Consider the following 25626-nt stretch of genomic DNA (forward strand, 5'->3'; position numbering starts at 1 on the left):
GCGCATGGGCCAACTCATCGCACGGGTCAGGAGGCCCTGGGTTTGAACCCTGAACCTCCCATGTGGTAAGCAGATGCTCTATCAGTTGAGCCAAATCTGCTTCCCCAAAATCTAGGTCTTGACAGACCATACTTTCTCTTGGAGTCCATACTATTCGAGTGCTGACTTGCTGTAATCCTTGGGGTCCTTGGCTTGCATCTCTGCCTCTGTTACATGGTAAAGTGCCTCATTCTCTGACTTCTTCTTACTGGTAGGTTATACTGACTTCTGGCTTATACTGACCTGTCCAGTTTCCTTTGCTTATATGTATGGACTTCAACCATATTGGAATAAAACCAAGCTTCATTCAGTTTGGCCACAACTTAAGCAATAATAGCCTCTTCAAAAGTTCTATTTGCAGGGAAGCAGACTTGACCCAGTGAATAGGGCATCTGCCTACCACATGGGAGGTCCGTAGTTCAAACCCCGGGCCTCAATGACCCATGTGGAGCTGGCCCACTCACAGTGCTGATACGCGTAGGGAGTGCCCTGCCACGCAGGGGTGTCCCCTGTGTAGGGGAGCCCCACGTGCAAAGAGTGCACCCCATAAGGAGAGCTGCCCAGCGCGAAAGAAAGGTCAGCCTGCCCAGGAATGGTGCCGCACACACAGAGAGCTGACACAAGATGACGCAACAAAAAGAAACCCAGATTCCCGTGCCACTGACAACAGAAGCGGATAAAGAAGAACATACAGCAAATGGACACAGAGAGCAGACAACGGGGGGGGGGGGGGGGGGGTTGGGGGAGGAAGGGGAGAGAAATAAAAAAATAAATAAAAAATCTTAAAAAAAAAAGTCCTATTTACAAGTGGGTTTACACCCACAGTATCAGGGGTTAAGACTTGTAGGGCACATGATTCAATCCCCAACATATCCTCTGCATTTTCAATTTTATATTGTAAGACTCTAGGATCTTTTAATATTCTCCAAAGAGTTGTGTTTTTTTCTTGTTGTCCATGTCTTTGTATTGCTTTGTTTTGTTTTCACAGGCAATTGATTCAGTTAGGTTCAGACTTTAAATTCTGTTTCACCTTCTGTAGGTGAATGTCTTCTGTTTTCAAAGCATTTGCTCCACTATTTGAGTCTGCCCCTCACATGCCACTCAGGGGTTTGTTTGAGGCTTCGGTAGAGGTTTATGTATGAATTCAGATCTCAAAACCTTTGCTATGCTTCTTCATAGTCCTCCAGCAACAAAGATGTGTTTCTCTTGGAGTTTTTCCTGTGTATGTCCATGATGGTTTTCCCTAATGATGTCCACCATTGGGTCAAAGCCAGGAGAGATGAAAAAACAACAGGAAATTCATAATCATCGTATTGGTTATTCTTTACGTTTTGACTTTTCTCCCCAATCTCCCTGGTTTTCTTTAAGTTTCAGAATCCCCAGGCAATTTCTTTTTGTATTTGGTTGCAAACAGTGGGAGAGATGGGTTATAGTGTGCTGACTCCATGTTGGCCAGTGCTGGACTATAGATGAACCTATCAAATATATTTTCCATTTTGTCTAGGAGAATGCAGCATTTAATCAAGGAAACAGTTGCTGCTGTCTCAGGAAATAATCTGTTATTTAACTTTGTCTCTTCATGTATTAAATGGAGTTAATGCCACCTTGCTGTCATTTTTAAGATATATTTTAAGTAGCAGTTCGATGTATAGAGTATGAGCCATTTATATATCACAACAAAAGTTGTATGTGTAAGGTTCAGAGATTACACACCAAATTATTACTATTTCATCTTGTTAAAATATGAAAGATAAGAATGAAAGCAGATTTTTTTTTTTAACACTATACATGTGTATAGTGTTTGAATTTCAGGATTAGGCTTGTATCCATGTACATTAGAAATGAACAAACCAAGCAACAGAAGGAGACAAGGGAAAGCTTCCTGACCCTTAAGCTTGTACTCAGTATCGCCTCCACAGATTTCAGACTTTTTACATCTGATTTCTAGCTGCAGTAGAAACCTTGGCATGGGTGTTCGCTCGGCTCATCACAACCCGTCTCTTTAAGAACTCTCCATACTTCTCTACACACATACTTTCTCGAAGGCCAACCTAGGATCTTGTCTCCTGAGGATCTGTAATGGGCATTGAAAAGGGCTGGCTTATTCCGGCCTGTGCAACTGACCTGAGGGGATACTGATTCGAGAGTGCTGGGACAACCACTTTCTACATATACAAAAATTAGTTTGAGAAAGCCAGATGGCAGAGAGAAAGGGGAAAGCAGATAAAAACAATTACAAATGAAAGACCATGTGGCCAGGGCAAGGAAAAAGAATTAGACAATGTGAGAATGAAGCTGAGTAAGCAAAAACACAAATTGAGGTAAGTGCTGAGTTGTTCTTAATAACTATTCCGTTTCCTAGGTCTAGTACTTTTGTGTCCTGTCTACATCTTGCCCTTTTATTCAAAGACACAATCATGTATTATAATAAATTATTCCATTTTCCTTAAACTATCTTTTATTAGGGTTCTTTTTTTAAAAATTTCTCTCTCCTTCCTGCCACCACCCCCCCCCCCCCCCCGCCGAGTTGTCTGCGCTCTGTGTCCATTTGCTGTGTGTTCTTCTGTGTCTGCTTGTATTCTTTTCAGTGGGACTGGAAATCTGTGTCTCTTTTTGTTGCATCATCTTGCTGCATCAGCTCTCCATGTGTGTGGTGCCACTCCTGGGCAGACTGCCCTTTTTTCTCACAGGGCAGCTCTCCTTACAAGGTGCGCTCTTTGCACGTGAGGCTCCCCTACACGAGGGACACCCCTGCGTGGCACGGCACTCCTTGCACTCATCAGCACTGCGTGTGGGCCAACTCATGATATGGGTCAGGAGGCCCTGGGTTTGAACCCTGGACCTCCCATGTGGGAGGCAGATGCTCTGTCAGTAGAGCCAAATCTGCTTCCCTTATTAGTGTTCTAATAGGCACATTCCTAGACTTCAACTCTTCTTTTTTTAAGATTTATTTTTATTTATTTCTCTCCCCTTCTCCCACTTCCCCTTCCCCCCGTAGTCTGTTCTCTGTGTTCATTTGCTGTGTGTTCTTCTTTGTATGTTTCTGTTGTTGTCAGCGGCACCAGAATCTGTGTTTCTTCCTGTTGCATCATCTTCTTGTGTCAGCTCTCTGTGTGGGAGGTGCCATTCTTAGGCAGGCTGAACTTTCTTTCGTGCTGTGCAGCTCTCCTTATGTGGTGCACTTCTTGCACGTGGGGCTCCCCTGCACGGCCACGGCACTCCTTGTGTGTATCAGCACTGCACATGAGCCAGCTCCACACAGGTCAAGGAGGTTTTGAACTGCGAACCTCCCATGTGGTAGACGGACGCCCTATCCATTGGGCCAAGTCCGCTTCCTGACTTCAACTCTTGTTGGCATGCATATCTCCACCAATATTTCTTCTTGTTTATACAGATATAGATATACATGTACACACATATATGTATATAATAAGGGATTTAGTATATGAATTGGCTTACATGACTGTGGGGATTGACAAGTCCAAATTCTGTAGGGCAGGCCTCAAATTGGAAATTCATTGAAGGTGAAGTTGAATTCCCTATGAGAAGCTGGTGGCTAAAATAGAGATAGAAATTCTTTCTGACTGCTGAATTCTCACTTGAAAGCCTCCATCTGGTTGGATGAGATTCCCCTTACTGCTAAAGGCAATCTCCTTTTGTTGATTATAGGTGTAATTAACTTTAGATACAATCAACTAACTAATGATTTAAGTCCATCTGTGAAATACTCTCACAGTAACAATCAGGCCAGTGCTTGGTTGACCAAAACAACTAGACACTATAACCTAGCCAAGCTGACACATGAAATTAGCCATCACATATCTTAACTAGGACATAAGCTTTCTTTCCCAAATAGAAAACCAGTATCACAGGAAAACTATGACTTAGATAACTATGATTTGCTTATCATTTTGAAAAGAAAGAGATGGTTGAGATTATACAAATATGAAAATGTTCTAAGTAGGTGCAATTCACTATGCTGACACCACAACCAGAGCTTATCTTTATTGGGGAGGTGGGTATAGTGTGAAACATAAATACTACAGTCTGGTTGAGGATGGGAGCTTGTAGATTGATAAGCAGAAACAGCTTCCTAGGAATTCTGGAATTAACCTGCTTCCCAGAAAAAAAAAATACATTAAATCAACAAATTTTTTTTTCAAGCAGCTACTAAACGCCAATTTGGGAATAAAGCAGTGAATACTATGAGGCCCTACCCGTATGGAACTTTCATTCTAGTCAGGCATGGGGTGGGCCAGGGGGAGGGGCAGGTAGACAATAACAACTAAGGAAGCAGGGCAAGGTGGCATCCGGGTAAGTCCACCCTCATCATCTCTCCTGCAAAGGACCAGCTGAGTGGGAATGGAATTCTGCCAGAGTGAGCTGTTTCAGGAACCTGCAAAGCAGGAGGTGTCTGGACGTTGATCTGGAGAGACTGTGACAAAAATAGTGCTTGCTCAAGGTAAAACTGCAGGTTTCTAACACTGAAGTCAGAAGCTGTGGGAAGGCAAAACCCTTCCCCCTAGGGCTGAGGACCACAGCATTCCCTGAAAACTGCCTGTCACGTGCAGCATTCCCGAGCCCTGTGTTCACCAAATGTGCAATCCCCAAGCCCGTGTTCCCTGAACCCCCATAATCCACATTCCACAGACCCATGTACCCTGGATCCACATTCTCCCAGGCCTCTGTTTCCCGAAACCAGCACTGCTCAAAATCTGGCATTCCCCTAGCCCTCCAATCTCAGATTAACTCTGGGAGTGGATGGGTTTTGGTGAGAGTGCAGAGGGACCCGAGCAGTGCAGGTTCAGTTTTCTGGTCCCCGCCCCCTTTTTGAGCTTGGAGGAGCATACCAGCTGGCTTGGGGAGAGCCTAGGAAGAGAGGAGAAGTGAATCTGCTGAGAGAGCCCAATTTACCTAAACACTCTGGGATAGGAAACTTGGTCTGGGAGAAGGTGGAGTTGGAAAATTAGCCCACCAGTAGCACACCTAAGGGAAAGGGATAATAGGACATGCTTTGCAGGCTTCCAGTAGCATATTTAAGGTTCCTGGCAAGGTGTGGGTGCTCTCTCTCAAGAAATTAAGAGTCATTATTATCTGTGGTGAGTTGGTTCACCAGGGACCCATTTGAATCTCCTATGGGACCCCTCACACAGCCTTCCTGCTGCCCTGGGAGAGAGGGAAGTGAGGAAGGGAGAAAGAGGGAAGGTTGGACTCCTAAGCAGTTTATTCAATTGCAAAGAGGATTCCTTGCTTGAGACCTTGTCTGGTCTTTTTTGTTGGTTTTTTTTCTTGTTTTTCCTTCCTCTTTATCCTCTTTCTTTTTCTTGCTTACTCCCCCCACCCCCCCTTTTTTTTCTTCTTTTTTCTTTTTTTTATATTAGGTACTTCAGGCAGTGTTTCTTATTTCCTGTGCTTCCTCATCCTCAATTTCCTCTTTTCTGTGTGTACTGATTTTGGCTACCAATGCTATCCCCTTTCCTTTACATCTTTCTATCCTCCATCATTTATTGTTTCTCTTACATTCCATCTCTCTTTGCTTAGCCCCCAATGTTTCTGACTTTTTATTTCTAATACGTCTATTCTGTTTTCTATCTTTTGTTCACTCTTTATATTATTGTCCTTTCTTTTTCCTTTCCCTCTCTCCTGACCACACTGGCCTTTTAATTCATACTATATTCCTTCCCATATTCAGTTTACTATCTTATTATAGATACTCCACTTTTTTACTGTTATAACTCAATACAGCTTACATGAGTTTAATATCCATTCTCCTAGATCTCACATAGTTCTTCTGCTAACATTTACTATCAATACTACTATTATACTTTTTCTTTTCTTACCCCTATTGCTTTCTCTGGCCCTAATATTTTCCTTCAAGGGACCTTAGCCAACAACAAGGAAATAGAACAAGAAGAACAAAGTGACAAAGAGAAGACTTAACACACACACACACAAAAACAACTAATTAAAACCTGAGACTAGGTGAAGAAGCTAATCAACTGAATAAGCCCATCAAGATAAAATGATGACCAGACAGCAACAAAAAACTACAAACCATAACAATAATCAGGAAAACATGGCCCAATCCAATGAAAAAACTAAAAACCAAGTAGAGAAGTAGAATATCAAACAACTAATCAAAGCTCTCAAAACATATACAATGGACCAATTTAATGACGTGAATGAAGAGATTAAGGATATTAAGAAAACACTTGGAGAGCATACAGAAGAAATTGTAATCATGCACAAAAAGATAATGGATATAATGGTGACGAACAGCACAATTCGAGAAATCAAAAATATACTCTCAGCAAATCACAGCAAATTTGAAGAGGCAGAGGAGAGAATTAGTGATGTGGAAGACAGTACATCTGAAATCAAACAAATAGTAGAATTGAGCAATAAAAAGATAGAAAAAATCCAGCAGGAACTTAAGAACCTGAATGACAACACAAAATGTACAAACATATATATTATAGGCATCCCAGAAGGAGAAGAGAAAGGAAAGGGAACAGAAGGGGTGTTGGAGGAAATAATGGCTGAAAACTTCCCAAACCTATTGAGGGAGATAGGTGTACATGTCCAGGAAGTACAACATACCCCAAACAGCATAAATCCCAACAGGCCTACCCCAAGACTTATACTTATCAAATTATCCAATGCTCAAGACAAAGAGAAAATAGTAAAAGCAGCAAGAAAAAAGGGATCCATCACATACAAAGGAGGCTCCATAAGTTTAAGTGCTGATTTCTCATCTGAAACCATGGAGGCAAGAAGGCAGTGGTATGATATAGTCAAGGTACTAAAAGAAGAAAATTTCCAACCAAGAATATTCTATTCAGCAAAGCTAGCATTCAAAAATGATGGAGAGTTCAAAATATTCACAGATAAACAGAAACCAAGAGAGTGTGCCAACAAGAAACCTGCCTTCAAGAAATACGAAAAGAAGTTATGCAGGTGGAAAGAAAAAACAGGAGAGACAGAGTTGGAGGAGAGTGTAAGAACAACTAAAAAGACAAAAAGAGAAAAAAATAAATCAAACAAAATATGACAAACACAAATCCAAAGAAAATATGACTAATATAAGTAATTCCTTGAAAGTAATAACACTGAATGTCAATGGATTAAATTCACCTGTTAAGAGACACAGATTGGAAAACTGGATCAGGACAATAACAACTAAATACAAAATAGGGGTGATGAGTGCTAAAGAGGATCAGAGGTTAGAGAATGCATGGGCTGCTATGCTATTTTATATAGAAAGACCCAGAAAAAAAACATTGATAAGGTGACATTTAAGCTGAAACCTGACAGAGAGGAACCACATCAAATTGATCTCTGGGGAATATACATGGCATGTTTGAGCCAGACAAGGTTTCCAGTATGAAGCGAACAAGGGAGATGTGTGATGAAACCAGGAATGATGTGTATGTGTGCATAATGGAGAAGGCCAGAACTTGTTGGCTATAAAGACTTTGGATTTTACTCTGAGTGCTGTGGGAAATCAGTGGAAGTGCCCTGGGAAGGATTTTAAACAAAAGAGTAAAACAACTTAAGTTTTACCAAATCACTTTGACAGCAATGGGGAGAATAGACTTTATGGAGCATGTCTGGAAATGGAGGGAGCTTTAGTAGGCTCTTGGAATATGCCAGGCAAGAGAACTTGGTAACTCAGACAGTAGTGGAGTGCTGAGATGTACTGAAATGTATTTGATGTATTTAAAGGTGGTGTTGAAAGGATTTGCTGATAATCTGGTGACTGTAAGAGTAGAGGATTGTCATTTATGGCTTAAGCAAATTTTTAGCTTAAGCAACTGAGTGACTGGGGACGCCATATACTAGGATGGTTAGTTGCAATTTGTGTGTGTATGTTTGTGGGTGCATGCACACATGTGTAGGAAGTAACTCTTGGTTTGAGATGCCTATCTATAGCTAAAAATATACCACATAGAAGATACTAGACACTGTCCTAAGATATGCTTTAAATCTATTAACTCATTAAAGCAATCCTATGAGATAGATTAATAATATTATGCCCATTTTTCAATTGAGGAAAGTTGAGTACAAAATAGTTACATATATTGTGCCCAACTTGTACAAGGCAAAATTATGGTCTGAATCTAAGGAGCTGTCCTAGTTTCCTAGGGCTGCCATTAAAAAATCACCACAAATTTGGTGGCTTAAAACAACTGAAATTTATTGTCTCACAGTTCTTGAGGCTAGAAATCTGAAATCAAGGTGTTAGCCAGGCTATGTACAATCTGAAACCTGTAGGAGAGAATCTTTGCTAGCTGGTTTTTGTTTTTTGCCATCAATCATTGGCATTCCTGGGTTTGTAGATATATCACTCCAATCTCTGTCCACTCTTCCTTCATATAGCCTTCTCTCCAGTGTCTGTCTGCTTTATGTCCAAGTTCACCTCTTCTTACAAGGACACCAGTCATAATGAGTTGGGGCCCACTGTAATACAGTTTGAACTCCTCTTAACTAACCACGTCTTCAAAGACCCTATTTCCAAGTAAGGCCACATTTATAGAACTGAAGGTTAGGATACAAACATGTCTTTTGCTGGACACAAAGTCATAACAGAGTTATGGGCCTACATCCAAAATCTGCACTCCTACCTATCTAAATGGATATATCCAATAGGCAGTTGGATACACAGGTCTTCGGTTCAGGGGACAAGTAAGGTCTAGATAGAAATGTACATTTGGGAGTTATCAGCATTTTGATGGTATTTAAAGCTACAAAACTGGTTGAAATCACATAGGGAGAGAGTGTAGATGGGAAAGAGAATAAGTTCAAGGACTAAGCCCTAGGGTGTTTCATTATTTAAAGTTCAGAATGAGGGGAGGCTCCAAAACAGAGGATGGAAGAAGTGAATAACCAATAGAGTAGGTGGAAAACTCAGAGAGTCTGGTATCTGTAAGGCAAGCATGGAAAATGTTTCAAGAAGGAGTGGTCATCTCTGTCAAATGCTGCTGGTAACTTGAAAGAATGAAGACTGAGAATTGACCAATAGAATTGGTGGGATGAGGGTCATTGGTGATGAGGAGTATCTTCTGAAGACTGATGAGGACAGAAGCTTGATAGTGTAAGTCAAGGAGGATGGGAAAAGGGTAGATAGAGATCACAAGATTGGATAACTTTGTGAGGATTTTTTGGTAAATTAAGAGAAGCATAATTAAATAAGTTAGTGTTCCTTTTCTTCTCTACCAGTGCCTTCCCACTCACTGTTCTACACTGAGACACCCCATCACTACCAATCTGGTGACTCCCAGCAAAGCTCTCCCTGGCATAGCCATACAAATCAGAGCTGTCAGGACAAATCAGAGCTGTCAGGACAACACTGGACTAACAGCCAATTATATGAACTGTCTCAGATCTGCCTTTTTATGGTTTATGAGTCAGTTACTTATCAGGCCCACCTGACCCCTTCCTGAACTTCCAAACTTGGCCAGACATTTGTTTTATAAACACAGTGCCCTCTACTTTGCTTTATTGCTCTTTTAATAGTTTGTAATTACACATATTTATTTGTATGATTGTGCTTATCTTCTCTGCTAGATTATGCTAAGAAAGTGGGCTCAGGAGTCAGACTGCCAACGTGCAATCCAAGCCACATGTATAGTTGTGTGACCTTGGGCAGATCTCTGAGACATAGTTTCCTTATCTGTAAAATTGGGGTGAAAGTAGTACTCATCTAATGCAATTTCTGTGAGGTTAATACACACATAAAGTGTCTAAAGACTGATGCTCCTTTTTAGTGCCGGCAGCTGCACTGGGCCTGCAACCCAACCCTGCCAGCTCTCGGGGTTTCCAATGGTCCTGCACCCCCTCTGGACAGAATAGGCCATTTCCTTCACCAAGGACTGCCCACAGGCTGGATCACAGCTGCCATCTCCAAGATGGGATGTCCCCATTGAATGCATCAAGCTGCTGTAGCAGATACAACACGCTAGTAAACACATTGTTGCTGACAAACAGTACAAAGGCAGCGTGGACTGTGTAGTCTGCATTCCCAAGGAGCAGAGCATTCTTTCCTTCTGGAGGGGTAATTTGGCCAATGTCATCCACTATTTCCCTACCCAAGCCCTCAACTTTGCCTTTAAGGGTAAGTATAAATAGGTTCTTTTGGGTGGTACAGACAAGAACACACAGTTTTGGAAGTATTTTGCTGGCAACTTGGCCTCCAGTGGGGTGACTGGAGCCACTTCTCTCTGCTTTGTCTACCCACTGGATTTCACCAGAACCCCCTTGGCAGCTGATGTTGGGAAATCTGGCTCAGAAACAGAATTCAAAGGCCTGGGAGACTGTCTGGTGAACATCACCAAGTCTGACCTGTTGTACCAGGACTTCAATATCTTGGTACAAGTCATCATCATCTACAGGGCAGCCTATTTTGGCATGTATGATAAGGCCAAAAGTATGCTCCCTGATCACAAGAATGCACACATCAAGATGAGCTGGATGGCCACTCAGACCGTGAGGTAGGGGATGATGATACAGTCTGGGTGCAAAGGAGCTGACACTATGCATACCTATACTGTTGATTGCTGGAAGAAGATTTTCAGAGATGAAGGTGGAAAACCTTCTTCAATGGTGCATGATCTAATGTTCTCAGAGGCATGGGTGGGCCTTTGTGCTGGCCCTCTATGATGAATTGAAGAAAGTCATCTAAGTGTGCCTGTCTTACTAGAAATGGGAACTGAGAGAATCACATAGAATCCTAACTTACTTGTTATGGACCATTGACCTTCAAGAAATTCCTGCCATTTTTAGTCAGGCCAGATCATGTCTGCAGAGGATTGGGGAAAGGTCCAGGAAAGGGGCTTTTTGTGATCACATTTGACCATTAGCACTGCTGATTCTATATATTGATTATTGCGGGGAGAGGAATTGGGACCATCATAGTGGGTCCATGGGTGAGGTAGCTCAGCTATGCAGACCTAGAAACCCTCTAGTCCAAATACTTGTAGGACTCCCAGTTGTATTTAAGTATTTATTTATTAAAAAATCATGTCTCCTATTTGTATTTAAGCACTGTCTCCTTTTGCACTGCTGGGTATTTGAAATTATGTTCTATGTTAGGCACTCTGCTTCAAAATAATAAGCAGGACACTCATAATAAAAAAAAAGACTGATGCCTAGCATTCAGTAAACCTTAATATTATTGTTAATAATATTAAAGTAGAAAATACACATTTTCAGATACATATATATAATAAATCAGAGCTAATCTGTTTCTTTCCACCTTTACTCTTCCTTCTCCCACCCATGTTTGACCTTACTGTGTTGTATACTAGTTGCATTTCTTTTTTACCTTTAGTATATCTAATTAAAAACCCTATTATCCTATGAAATTTGCTTAATGGTAAAGTTATTTTTATTGGAAATAATCTGAGTGTTAAAAAAGAAAATCCCTCTGCTGTTTTCTTTCTATATTGCAGAAGCCCCTTTTTCAGTTTTCTTGAATGCCTAAGTAAAAAGCACTGTGTGACTGTTCTGGTTATCTATTGGTCAGTTGCAAACCACCCCTAAAATTAGGGTCTTAAACCAGTTATTTATTTTGTTTTCTCATGGTTTCATGTGTAAATTGTGCTCATCTAGATAGTTCTTGCTTGGCTTCTCTCATACTATTGCAGTCAGATGGAGACTGAGACTGAAGTTATCTGTAGGATTGAGTACCCTGGACACCAAAGGTAGTTTCTTTACACATATGTTTGTGAGCATCAACTCCAATGTCTGGAAAAGCAGGGGGATGGCTGGACATTCTCTCTCTCTCTCTCCATAAGGCCTCTACAAGTAGTAGCTTGGGCTCTTAGTAATATGGAGATCTTGGTGTGTTTAGACTCTTACATGGTGGCTCACCAGAACAAGCACTCCAAGAGATCCAGGTGGAAATCACAAATCTTCTTACCGCCAAGCCTTGGCCATCACAAAGTATTAGTCAAAAACAAGTAACAAAGACCATTATGCCAGGTCCTTAATAATGATGGTTGTACCTACGAACCTTTTCTTGTGAAATTGAAACTTAGCCTAGTACTATCTATTGCCTAGAAATTACCACCTGAAAGCCTCCTTGTTGCTCACATGTGGCCTCTCTCTAAGCCAAACTCAGCAATTAATGCACTACCTTCCTCCCACCCACCTCGGCGTAGGACATGACTCCCGGGGATGAGACTCCTTCGAACCTAGGGATTATTACCAAGCACTAACTAGTGATGCATTTGGAAAAAGACCTTAACCAAAAGGGGGAAATATTAAATAAATTGAATTTTTATGGCTAAGAGATTTCAAAGTGAGTCAGGAGGTCATTTCAGAGTTTACATTTATACACATCTCAGTAAGATCTCTTTGACTGCCACAGTAAACATTTCCTCAAATAGTCTCCTGAGGGCTCTAGAGACATCTAGACACTATAAGCAGGGCAGACAGGCTCAGGAATTTGCACCCCATCAGAGGGTCTTACTTTGGAATTTATGGTTCCCAGTGTAAGAGAGTTAGACTCATTTACAGTTTCCCTACACATGGTTCTCCTGTCCCTTTTATTTGAACCTATAATTAGCACTATACTTGTTAAATATATGTCCCAGAGACTTAAATCTTTGGTACATTCATGTGCCAGTTGAGTCCCGAATCTCAGCAGAATTGTAACACCTATTCTCCAGTTCACTGGACTCACCCAGGGCAACTAGCAAGAGATGATGATGGACAATGCCAATCCCAAGAACAGAGAGTGTCTGCAACTGCAAGCAAGACAGTTCCATCCAACTGCCCCAATGGCATCTAAGCACCCTCTCAATAAGAAAGAGTGGGCATCACCATCCCCAAATCTTCAAAATTGGGGAATGAACAATGGACTAAAGTAGACATTATTATTCTATTATAGATTTATTACTCTTCTAGAAATGGAAAATCTTGTGTGATTGATAAAGGCAGTGGTCACCGGAGGTCCTGAGGGGAGGGAGAGGGAAGAATAGATATAACATGAGGGCATTTTGGGACATGGAATTGTCCTGCTTGATACTGCAATGATGGATACAGGCCATTATACATTCTGTCAAAACCTGTAAAATAGTGCAGGACAAAGTGAAAACTATAATGTAAGCTATATTCCATGGTTAGTAGCGATGTTTTAATATGTGTTCATCAATTGTAACAAATGTAGCACAGTAATGAAAGATGTTGCTGATGTGAGAAAGTGTGGCAGGGGGAGAGATGGGGTATATGGGAATCCCCTAAATTTTTGATGTAACATTTATGTAATCTAAAGCTACTTTAAAAATAAAAAACTAACATTTCCAAAAACAAAACAAAACAAAAAACAAAAACAAACAAAACAAGTCCCAGATTTAAGGGGACGTGACTATACATGACTACAGAGAAGCATGGTTCATTTGCGGGCCCGTCTTTGAGGACTTGCAACTACAGTGAGCCTACAAACGTACACAAGAAAAGCACAAAGTGATACCAAGTACAGATGCAAAAGGGTGGAATTGGTAACCCTGATACCAGATTGGACATTCATAGGAATGAGGAAAGAAGTGAGAGGTTGCCACTGGTTCAGCTTTTGTAAGTGAAATGGCTAAACCAACAGTTTCTTTCAGACCCCATTCCTCAGCCCCGCAGCACTGGCAGAGGAAACCTTATCCTCCAAAAGTTGAGGTTGAGGTTGAGGTTAGAGTTCTGTCTGGGGGATCCCTGAGGGACCAGCCCTTGGAGGGTGGCCTCAGATTCCACCTTCTGGGCAGCAGGGGCCTCCAGCCTCCCACCGGTATCCATTAGGACACAAAGAGCCAGTGCAACTTCCTTCCTTCCTTCCCTCCTTCCTTCTCTCCTTCCTTCCTTCCTTCCCTCCTTCCTTCCTCCCCACCTCCTTCCCTCCTTTCCCTCCCTCCCTCCTTCTTTCTTTTCTTCCTTCCTTCTTTCCTTCCTTTCATGTGTGGGCATCTCCGGGTCTAGGCAGATTCCTGAGGGTCTAGCACAGGCACACCTTCTTGGTTTGGGTCCTCTCAGCAGTGGCTTCTGCTCTCCCACTGGCATCCACTGGGATTAAACAGCCAGTGACTCTTTATTTCATTCTTTTGTATATGGATGTTTCATGTTCTAGTGGATCCCTGAGCCCAAGGAAGATGCTAGCTTCTGCTTCAGCTCTCTTAGAGACAGTGGCTTCTGGCCTCACTTAGCATCTACCCAGATATAAAGAACCAGGAATCCCTGAGGGACCAATGCAGATACTTGTTTAGGTTCTGGCGACAGCTTCTAGCTTCACATAAACATTTAAGGAGAAATTTTAGAATAATTGCGAACACTACAGATAGTTCTTATATACTTTTCACCCAGTTTCCCCTGTTATTAATATTTTACATTATTATATTTCATTTGTTACAATTAATAGACCAATTTTGGTACATTATTATTAACTAAAAGATACACCATATTCAAATTTCCTTTGTTTTTCCCTAGTGTTCTTTTTCTGCTCCAAGATCCCATCCAGATACCATGTTACATTTAGTTGTTAAGTCTCTTTAGGGTCCTTTTGGCTGTGACAATTTTTTAGACTTTTCTTGTTTTCTATGACTTTGACAGTTTTGAGGACACTATACAGATATTTTGTAGACTGTCCCTCAGTTGAGATTTGTCTGGTGTTTTTCTCATGATTAGACTGGAGTTAGCATACATACACTATCAATATGACATTATTATTGATGTTGACCTTGATCAACTGGTTGAGATAGTGTTTGTCAGATTTCTCCATAGTAAAGTTACTCTTTCCCCCTCTGTTCATGTTGTACTCTTTAGAAGAAAGTCACTATGTACAGCAAGGAATGAGTGTAGGGATTTTTCCTTGGGGTGCAGTATCTACATAAATTTGAAATTCCTGTGTACCAGAAATTTGTCTCTTCTCCTTCATTTATGTGTCAATTCTTTATCTATATCAATATGTGTGGGGAGCCGCCCGGAGCTATGTGCATTTGCGGTCTCCAGCAACTTGGCGGTTTTCATAAGTATGCCTACTCCACCCCTGTGCTTCCGCCTTCTTCTTCCTCTTTCCCCAGTTTCCCGGGCAAAAAGTGTCGCACATGCGCAACAAGATGTTGAAGCCATGACCAATATTGAAGACTCGCAACCTATAGCAAGTGGTGTAACAGCATTTTATTGCCTAATATGGAAGAGCCACTTCATCAGCCTATCACCCCCTGCTAATACCCTCCCCTTAGTATATATTCTGATGCTCTACCCTCAATAAACGGAGACTTGATCAGAATCCTGTCTTGTCTCCGTTTCTCTCGCCTCTTGTCCCCCAATTCCCACTCCCTTTTTCAGGTGCCGGTTCGTTTGACCTGCGGGCCGGGTCAAATATGGACTCATGGATATTTATTTTATCTTCTGAGTTATAATCCAATACTGCCTTCTATATGTTTGTTGCTCAAATTGTTCAGCTTTGCTCACTGGAAACACTTTCAGATGGCTCTTTTGTCCTTTTGACATACGCTCACCTGTGTTTTTGTTTTAGTTTTTTGAGGGCTCCTTATTTTCTGTACTACAAGATACTTATCTTGTATATTTCCTGTCCCAATTCTAGATTCAGCATTTTGTCCAAGAAACTTGCATTCTTTTATTAGGAATCAAGATCTGAGTGCTCATTGCTTGTTGTTATACTGTTTACAATTGGACCTGATAATGTTAGGTTGTGGGTGCTGTTCTGTACGTTGTAGTAAATTTAACATCATCCCTGGCCTCTGCCTACTAGACCCCACTATCAGCCCACTCCCTCCCCAGTCCTGAAATCTTTAATATGTCCAGATGTTGTCAAATGTCCCCTATGGGAAAATCTCCCCTGGTTAAGACCCACTAGTATAAAAACGGACTTGCTGAAAATTATGATAAGATAGTAATATAATGGAGAGCAGTGGAAGCATTGCAGAAGAAGACTGGGGGCCTGTTTGTAGACATTTGGGAAGGATTCAAGAGGAAGCACCATTTGAACTTGGAATTGATTTGCTATTTATTGAGAAATTGCCACGAACCAGACAAAAGCTGTTTGCTTTCATTATCTTATATAATCCCAAATTTCAAAAGTAGATATTATTGCCATTTAACAAGTGAAGAAACTAAGGTTCAAAGGGATATGTAACTTGTTTAAGATCTTCATGCTGGTCTTGTAGAGTCCAGCCAGTAATTTGGATTCCCGGTCTTGAGGAAACTGACATTTGCCCACACTGCTCAATACTACCTCGATTTTTACTGATGTTTTTTATTCTTGTCCAGGGGCAAGAACCATGCAGCATTCATCTTATCTCTCCTTTCCTGGACAATGCCTACCATGTTATAGGTGCTTAATAAATAGCCTACCAAATTCCCACTCACAGTTCTCTACTGAAATGAATTCACACTTCCTTAGGTCAAATCTCTATACTCTAAGCACCTATAGTGGAAGATTTACTCCTGGGCATACCAGCCAACCTCCATTAAACTTTTTCTTGCACTGTCTCACTGTTTTGCCCTTGGCACTCTAAAAGGAGTGGTTGTCCACTGGTGCCAGTGACATTCTCAAACTGATTATGGCCAGCAACATTCTACCATGGATTGGAGCTGCAAAAGAGATTTTTTAAGGAATGAAAAATACATGATGTACCTTTGACATTAAAATGTCAGAATGCATTGCTTGTGGTTACTACAAATAATGTTAATAATCTACTTTTGATAATTCCTTTGTCCCATATGGTTCTTGTACCATTTTAAGAGTCAATTTTATACAGACCATGAAAGGGTGGGTTTTTTTTCCTTGTTTTTTTTTTTTCTTTCTTTCAATTCTTTCCCATTCTCATCCTAATTTTTTTTTTGTCTTTCTTTTTATTTATTAAACCTAACAAGGGGGAAAAAAGCCCTGTATTCTTTTTTGTTCTTTTTCTTTTCCCTACAACTTCTGAATCTGCTAATATGCAGCTGCTAGGAAATTCTAAGTCTACTAAATTAGAAGTTGCCCTCTGGTTTCAAGACACTTTTTTCCTTCCTTTCCTTTGCTAAAATTCTGGTCTAATTAAAAAAACACACACAGTAGATCATAGTTAGATAAAACAGTACCCAGGATAACCCTAATTTCCATATGCAGATTTATCTGCACTGACAGCCACCCCCTACACACGCTCTCCTTCGCTTGCTCATTCTCCTTTCCCTCCTCTATTTCCCTATTGCATTGTGTCTGACTGATTCTCAGAGCACCTTCACTGTTTTCTCCTTCTCATTCAATCCTTTCTGTAAAATATCTAGACAGGAAGGAGGTGGCTGCAGAAGCTGAACAAACAATCTCATATTCTGCCTGCAATGTCATCGCTTCTTTCCCCCATTTTAGGGGGCTGAAGTTGCCCAGGAAGGGGATGCAAAGGAGCTGGAAAAGAAGGGGGTAGCTCTCCAGAGGCAGCTGCGTCCAGGGGCAGGGACTGCTGCCAGATGTGCCTGCCTCTCTGGGCTTTGATACGAAAGGGGCAGCAGGAGGAAATATTGGGAAACAAAAGCCTCGGTTTAAATGATCATTTTCTTTATTTAACATGGCAGCAGACACTCTGTCTGCGAAGGTTCATCATGCCGAGCATAAACTGGACTTTGCCACTTCCCCCGGCAGGAGTGAGACAGATCACTGTGTGCTAAATGAGCATCTGAGGTAAGATCCGCTCTTTCAGTTACTTGATTTTTTTTCCTAATCAATTAATTTTCTTAAATGTATGTTTTCAGTCTCAGTCATAAACAGTGTAGTCGGGGCAAATTTGTGTCTATCTGTATCTAAAGAGCCAAAAGAAAAAAAAAAAAAAAAAAGCAGAGGCATATGCTCAACTCAATTTGGGGAGGTTAGCTACTTTGTGAATTCTATGAATGCTGTTTGTTTTTTCGGAAAATATTTGGTTTAAGAATAGACTAGTGTCATCATAATCCACAATTGGTGATAATACTGATGCTCAGACTCTTAAAAAAAACTTTGCGGAAAAGACAGTGAGCTACAGATGCATGTGCTGTATTTTTAGCTCACATACAAATATTAGAACTCTTATTAAAATGATAGTTTTTTTTTAAGCGTGGAAGGAATGAATGCTGCATAATTAAGTACAGTATTTAATTTGGCTGTTGTGAAGCAAAAGAATAAGGTAATAATTTTTATTGTACTAATCAGTCTCAAGATGTTCTCTGTGTTAATTGGGTTAAAAAAATTGCAGTACTTATTAGAAATTCTAATTTCACAATGCAGCACTGACAATAAGCTCAGCCAGTGAATTATTCACATCTTTAATTTGCTCACTTAATGACAGTGTTCTGTAATCAGAGTGCAGAGACTGCTGCCTATGCATTATGTATGATGCTCAGGACTTAAATGCAGGACATTATGAAGCTCTCAGTGGTTCAGTAATTAGTTTTCCGCAAGACAGGACTTAGATATTCACAGATAAAAGTCCACAGTTGGATAATGTTAAGGTTGTAACACCAAATAACAAAGGAGAGGAAGCACAAAGTTAAGACTGAAACTTTGTCTCTTGGGCCTTGCCCAGGGTGGAAACAGAATCATGCCACCTGAAATAGTTGCTAGCTCTGATCATGTTTGAAACTGTTTTTGAAGAAAAGTTGTTGCAGGCCAGGCGTTTGAGCAATTTCAGTGGACCAGAGGGGAAAGATAAAACCTTTTTAATTAGGGTTCACAGAAGCCCTGCAATATATCCTCCTAGCACGACTGTAGCATGCATGGCAGGCACTCTCAATGTGCTTTGTAACTTAGTTAGTGCAAATGCAAATCAGGTTACAATCGGGTTTGGCTGTAATTGTGTTTGTAAAAGGGTTACATGCTCAAATGGAGATTGAGCTTGCTCAGGGTTTTGTTCCAGTTGCTTCTGGGGGAAGGTTTGAAAATCAAATGGGCCTGAAAGGATGTAGATCTGAATTTTCGGTGCAACTTTGGAATCGCTCACACTTCTCCTTAATGACATGGATTGTTTTGTCATAACTTTCATAATCTATAACCTTATCTTAACTTTTATGGACTATCCAGAACAATTAGCAATTATTTTAAAATGTACATTTACTTAGGGAAAGTATTTCACAATATTTTTTCTAAAGTTTAATGACTAACTGGGAATCTTTATGTTGATGCTTTTTAAAAGAACATGTCGCTTGGTAGACTAGTTCAGGTGTTTGTAAGGACTTAAATATTAATCTTTATTAATAAAGTCTCATTGCTTTTTAATGTGTCAGTCAAAAATTTTTACTTATTTCCAAAATACAAGTGTTAGAATCTTTTTAAAAATTAGTATCTGATATTAGAATGCACAGCAATACTTTTAAAATATATCTTTTGTAGTTTTAGAAGATTTTAAAAAGAATGTTGAATTGAGAAACCTATAGGCAAAGGCAGTGTGTAGTGATAGGAATGAACAAATTAAATATAAAAAAATTTAAATTCTATCAAAATTTGAAAAATTCTAAATTAAAAAAAATAAGCCATACCTCCAAATTTGACTTTCAACCTCTAGAACTGAAATGTTACAACAATTTTTTTTTACATTGTAAATATTTAGAATGTCATTGGCTTTGTGATATTTAGAATATAACTTCATTGGAAGAGGAATTAGGATATTGGGCTTCTGAGCCAGTATTTGACTTGGGTTTAGATCCAGGTTATCATCCATGGATAGATAATTTGTGACAATCAGATGGTGGCAGTGGTGCCAGTGGTAGCTCAAAGAGCAGATAGAGTAAGAAGAAGAAATGCTTGAGGATTTGAAAACTTGGTTTCTAGTCCTGCTTCTGCTATAAATCATCTATGTGATTTTGAGCCTTTAAAATCTCTTTCCATTTCCTGAACTGTCAAAAAGGAATAATGCTCATCTTGTCTGTGATGGTGTGAGGATATAGGGTCACACGTACCGTAAGCATGAGCCACCACCACCAACAACCTTAGGGTCAGGACCACAAGAGCAGGATTCTGCCATCAGGCCAACTCCATCCTGGCTTTGCAGGTCCCATAAGAGCAAAACTGAGCTGCCTTGGTACTGTGCTGGCAGATATTTGGAACCTTCTTTTGGTTTAACCTTTCACCTGATGAGGAAGTGCTGTCCTGGATTCTGGTCCTCCAAGTCTATTCTACCCTAGTGTTAAAAGTCTGATATTACAGAGGGGTCCCTGTTGATATTTCAAGAGAAGTGGACCTTCTACCCTCCCTCCTATTCTGGAAAGTGAAACAAACCTCCCTAAGAACCCAACACATCCTCCATTGGCAATAAAAGGGTCTCTATACCAAGTCATGGATTTTGTTTTCTAGCTCACTAGCCTGAAAACAGAAGTAAGGCAACTTCTTGGTTGATTCCATCTTCCAATGAATTTGCTTCTAAAGATCCAGTACCATAACAAGATACTTTTTTCTCTCTCTATTAAATAATTTTGATTTTTATCTTTCAGTTCTTTTATTATTGACTATATAATAGCTCAGATGGTAGATTGATAGGATTATAAGTCAAAGGATAGTGTTTTATAACTGTAGATTATTTATGTGATCATTATAAATTAACTGCTTCCATCTTATTCTGCTAGTAGGTAGGGTAATTACAGTATTTTTGTCATTAACAAGTCCAATAAAATAATCAAAACAAACAAAAAAGGAGTAAAAAAGTTTTCAAGTCTTTGTAGAGTTGTTATGTGGGTGAATGACAAAGGAGATGTGAAAGTTTTTTGAAAATTTAAAATCACTAATCCAAAATAAGGGAGCTTTTGTAAGGATTAGTGAAAGGCTAAATGTACTTCTTTGAATCCTATTGCTCATTATGGCAGAGATTCTCATCCAGATCTGCAACATCGTATAATGCAAAAGTGTCAAAGTATTCTCAACTATATTGATTCTAAGTTTTTACTAAAAAGTAGCCATGAAAAAAACATTCTTTGAGGTATTTGGGGGGTGGGGAAATAAGAATATTTTGAAATCTCAAAAGTATCAATGCTGCGTCACTACTCCAAAAAGCTAAAAGGAAGGATTATCCCATTACTTAATTTAGTCTTTCAACATTTATTGCACACCTATAATGCTAGCAAAAAAACAAAAACAAAACACACACAAAACAACCAACCTGATATCTTCTCCTCATTCGTACAAGGTAGTTATCCCCATATTCCAGAGAAGAGACTGAAGTAACTTGCCAATGCCACACAGATGAGGAGTGATAAAGCTGGAACTGAGCAGGCTCCAGGGCCTTAGGTCTCAACCAATAGACTAGATTGTAAATTCTCAGTGCCCTGTGCTAAGTGCTGAGATAGATAAATTGAATTAAGTTCTTTCCCTTAAACTGCTCACAGTATTAATACTTGAATTTCCTCCACCCAGCTCAGTTGTAGGTGAAGATCCCAGCTCCTTATAGTGTTATCTACTGACCAGAAGCATCTCTATAATATCATCCTGTATTAGGCTGGTGCTTCTCAAACTTTACTATCTTTTAACCACCTGAAGATCTGGTTAAAAATGCAGATTCTGATTCAGTAAGTTGGGATGGGACCAAAGATGCTTTCCTAACAAATTTCCAAGTGGTACAATGTTGCTGTTTGGAGAAGCCTCCATCTGGTACATCCTAAAATGTCTTGTTTCCCCAAATTTGGTACCCAGTGTGCCTAGCATGAGCCCAGGGCACTTGATTCCTTATTGAGTCCTAGTCATCCGCTTATCCTGACATTTCCTTGGTTGTTTTAATTAGTCTCTAAGTATTTTCTAATTTCTAATGTTTCCTGGGTCTGGGTAGGATACTTTTCTTGGTTTCCTGAATTGGGTCCCAAGCTGCCCTGTGTGCAGCCTACAAAGCTCATCTTGGCTGCCTTTAACTCTGTTTTAGACCTTTACCCATGGGTCTGATTGAACACTCCATTGACTATCAGTGGTTGCTCTCCACAGAACCTCTGTTGTAGAATCAGCCTCTTTGAGGATCTTCATTCCCTCTTCTACATAAGAATCACCTATTAAGTTTAATAAGCTACAAGCTCTTTCAGCACCACTCTCCAAGATCTGGTTCAGTAGGCCAAGGTGGGCCTTAGAATTTTTTTTCTTCATTTCCATATCTTCCCAATTGATTGTGATGGACAGCACATGCTGAAAACAACTTCTCTGGGGATCCCTGCTGTGCCCTGGTTTAATGGGAACCTTTTGGAAAATGGCGCAAGCCTGGATTGGGTTCAAGTTTGCCATCACTCAGATCTTGAAATGCGGAGATAATCTTGGAATCTCTGGGTGAGCTGAGCCCAATATATAAGGGTCCTTAGAAGAGGGAGGCAAGAAGCTCAGAGTCAGAAAGATTGGAAGATGCTACCTACTGGCTTTGAATATAAAAGATGGGACCATAAGCCAAGAAATGCAGGTGACCTCAAGAAGTGAGAAATGCAAGGAAATGGTTTCTTCCTTAAAGATGCCAAAAGGAGCCAGCCTTGTTGAAACCTTGACTTTAGCCCATGGAGGCTTATTCTGGATTTAAGATAATAAATTTATTGTTGTAAGCCAGTAACTTTGTGGTAATTTGTTATAACAGCTATAAAAAATGAGTACAACTTATAACATACCTTTATCTTACTTGTTTTTGCTGTCCAGTTTGTCCCACTGATAACATTTTTTATTGTTTCATTATTGCTTTTCCTTAAATATTTCTCTGCAAGTGGGTCAGCACACTTATCCTTTCAAAGCCTCAAATTCCTCTCCTCTCTTCTTCCTTACCCTCTTCTGCCTTCTTTGTCAAATACCTGGGAGTTGGGTGTGTAATGGGACTGTTCTTAGGAGTAAGTGAGATAAGACTGGTAAAGTACCAGCATAGTGGCTGACATAGAGTAGGTATACCATGAATTCAGTTTCTGCCCGTCATGGGATTCTGGTAAGCTGATTGTTGGGGTTTTACATAGTGTTGGAGATATTTTAAAAATTAGTTTGCATATTAACTGCTTAAAAATAGAAAAGTATAATTTAGGATTTAGATTAGCAAGTTTTTAGTGCTAAAGATATGTTTAGATTAGTTAATGTTATTTCCTTTAGTCCATTTTGAATCTCATTTAAAAATGCTTTTGTTTTGAGTGCCTGAATTTTGCAGTAAAATATTTCTAATTCACGCCATATATACACCATGCAGCCTAGACCAGTTAATGATTTGCAGAGCATGCTTTTCTTCTTTCCTAACATTCTCTTCCCTTAAATGCTCCATTTTCTGAGTGTGTTTTTCTACACACACATGTACACACACAGTATCTACTTATAGCCACAGTATAATTAGTATCCTACATAAAAAAGTCGTAAGGAAGGGGAGTAGAATATTACGCTCTGTTGTTCTGAGAAATTAAATGAGAATGCAGGTGGAAGTACTTGTCAACTCTAGTACTAAATGTAGTTCTAGATGTAGTATTACATTTGATGTGTGAGGTAACATCCAGGTACTGAGGATTAGGTTATGAACATTTTGGGAGGTGGGGCATTATCTGGCCTACCACAGTCTTTAGTGTAAATGTAGATTTTTGGTGTATCTATTGGCCTCCCAAGTCTATGAGACCCTCAATAATAGATTTTGTATGTTATGTCTTTGGATTCCTAAGGACTTAACAAGATTTGTTAAATAATGTATTAAATAAATGTTGGAAAGCTAGAGATAAGCAAGACAATGAAGAAGAGTTGGAGAAAAGGATGAGAAAGTACTAAATTCAGTAGGGAACTGTAGGACCACCCACTATGTGGCCTCAAATGCTCAAATGGCTCCTCATTTCTGCATTGAAGCCTGCACCCCCAGCTCATACACAGTGAGTGTATGAACTCTAAACCTTACTCACAGGAACCTGTCTCAGAAACTGCCCAAATAGGCCTGGCATGTAAACCCATTCTTTCCCTGTATTAGTTTTCTATTGCTGCCATAACAAATTACCACACATTTAGTAGATTTAAACAACACAAATTTATTATGTTACAATTCTGAAGGTCAGGAGTCTAGTATGGTTCTCACTACACTAAAACCTCATCAGGGCTGTGTTCCTTTCTGGAGGTTCTAGAAGAGGATCCTTTTTCTGCACATTTTAGCTAACAGAATTCCATTCCCTGTGGTTATGAGTCTAAGATTTCTATTTTCTTGCTGGATATTAGCTGAGGGACATTCCCAGATCCTAGAGTCCACTCAAATTCCTTGGTTTGTGGCCCCATTCCTCCATCTTCAAAGCCATCATTGTTGGGTCAATTCCCTCTCATGCTTCAGAAGTTGACCACAACCTCCAATTTTTTTCTGTCTCATTTTTGACCTACTCTTCTCCCTCTCTCTTCCAATTTTAAGGGCTCATGTGATTAGTTGGGCCCACCCAGATGATCCAGGATAATCTCCTCATCTCAGACTTCTTAACCTTAATTATATCTGCAAAGTCTCATTTAACTTGCAAGGTAACATCTTCACAGGTTCTGAGGATAAGGCTGTGAACATTTGCCGGGGGAGGTTGGTGGGGTATGTCACTATTTGGCCTACCACAGTCTCTGACAGCATTTGTCCATACTTTAATTTCTCCACATTTTGTTTTCTGATTTGTGTAATATTTTCAGCCTCTCTTTAGGCACCAGTTACCCCAGTCTCAGAACTCCATTAGGCATCTGGTTCAACACCATTGTCAACTTCCAGTTCCTCTGCAATATAAAGTAATTTTTTTTCAGTTTGTTTCTATTTAGTTAGATTCAATTCAATAAAAATTTATTGTCTACTAAAACATTTGTTATATGATAAAGTAAGCTATGGAGTTAGTAATATGCTTATAGAGATAAGACATATCCACACAAGACAGACAGAATACAATCAATTGCCATGTCTACCTGACAAACAAGGGTGCTAGAAGCGGGAGATTAGCAGGCACTAGTGGATTCAGAAAACAAGCTTGTAATTGTGTCTGGCTGAAGTCATTTATATGACATGATATAAGGGAAAATGGGGAGGTCTTTCTGATTCAAAATATCATGCTACTTAGCTTGAAATTTGTTACTTCACTTTGTCACTATTAGATCAAATCTATTTAGATTAATAACCATCCTCTTTTACAAAGCCATCCTGCAGAACTCTTACTTACACAAGATGTAGATATATGTATGTGTGTGTTTGTGTGTAGGGGATGCTGGCGCTCAACCACTGAGCCATATCTATTCCCCCTATATATTCTTAATTGTTTAGTAGACTACTGTGTACTAGTGCTTTAGTCTAAATCAACTTTCCCTAGATCTTTAAAGGATATTTCCCTCTAAATTTGTTATCATGGTAGCCTTGTGCTGATTTTAACAACAGTTATTTTGGGACTTCTAATAAGTGGAATAAGCAGAACCACATGGAGGCAAGGCTTGGAATATTGACCAGAGCCAGGACCTTTTAAAATCCTGCTCCTAAGAGAGATGAACATGGCAGTACTACTGACTCCCATGGACTGGGGCCCAAAGTCCATGCATGTTTCTGTGCCCATGGGGAAGTAAATCAAGTCTGAGACAAACTAGCATTAACATTACTGAAGTGTTTTTAAGTGATGAGTAGGGACCCAGCCATAGAGGTATCTCGACTGGGTAGAGAACTTCAGCTA

The 25626-nt window shown here is 40.0% G+C and overlaps 1 pseudogene; it reads left to right on the forward strand.

The window, feature by feature from the left end:
• The first annotated feature begins 6199 nt into the window (after positions 1-6199).
• LOC101445276 (ADP/ATP translocase 3-like) lies at positions 6200-10720 on the forward strand (annotated as a pseudogene).
• Positions 10721-25626: the final 14906 nt, after the last annotated feature.

This window comes from Dasypus novemcinctus, chromosome 11 (genome assembly GCF_030445035.2).
Source record: "Dasypus novemcinctus isolate mDasNov1 chromosome 11, mDasNov1.1.hap2, whole genome shotgun sequence".
Classification (NCBI taxonomy): Eukaryota; Metazoa; Chordata; class Mammalia; order Cingulata; family Dasypodidae; genus Dasypus; species Dasypus novemcinctus.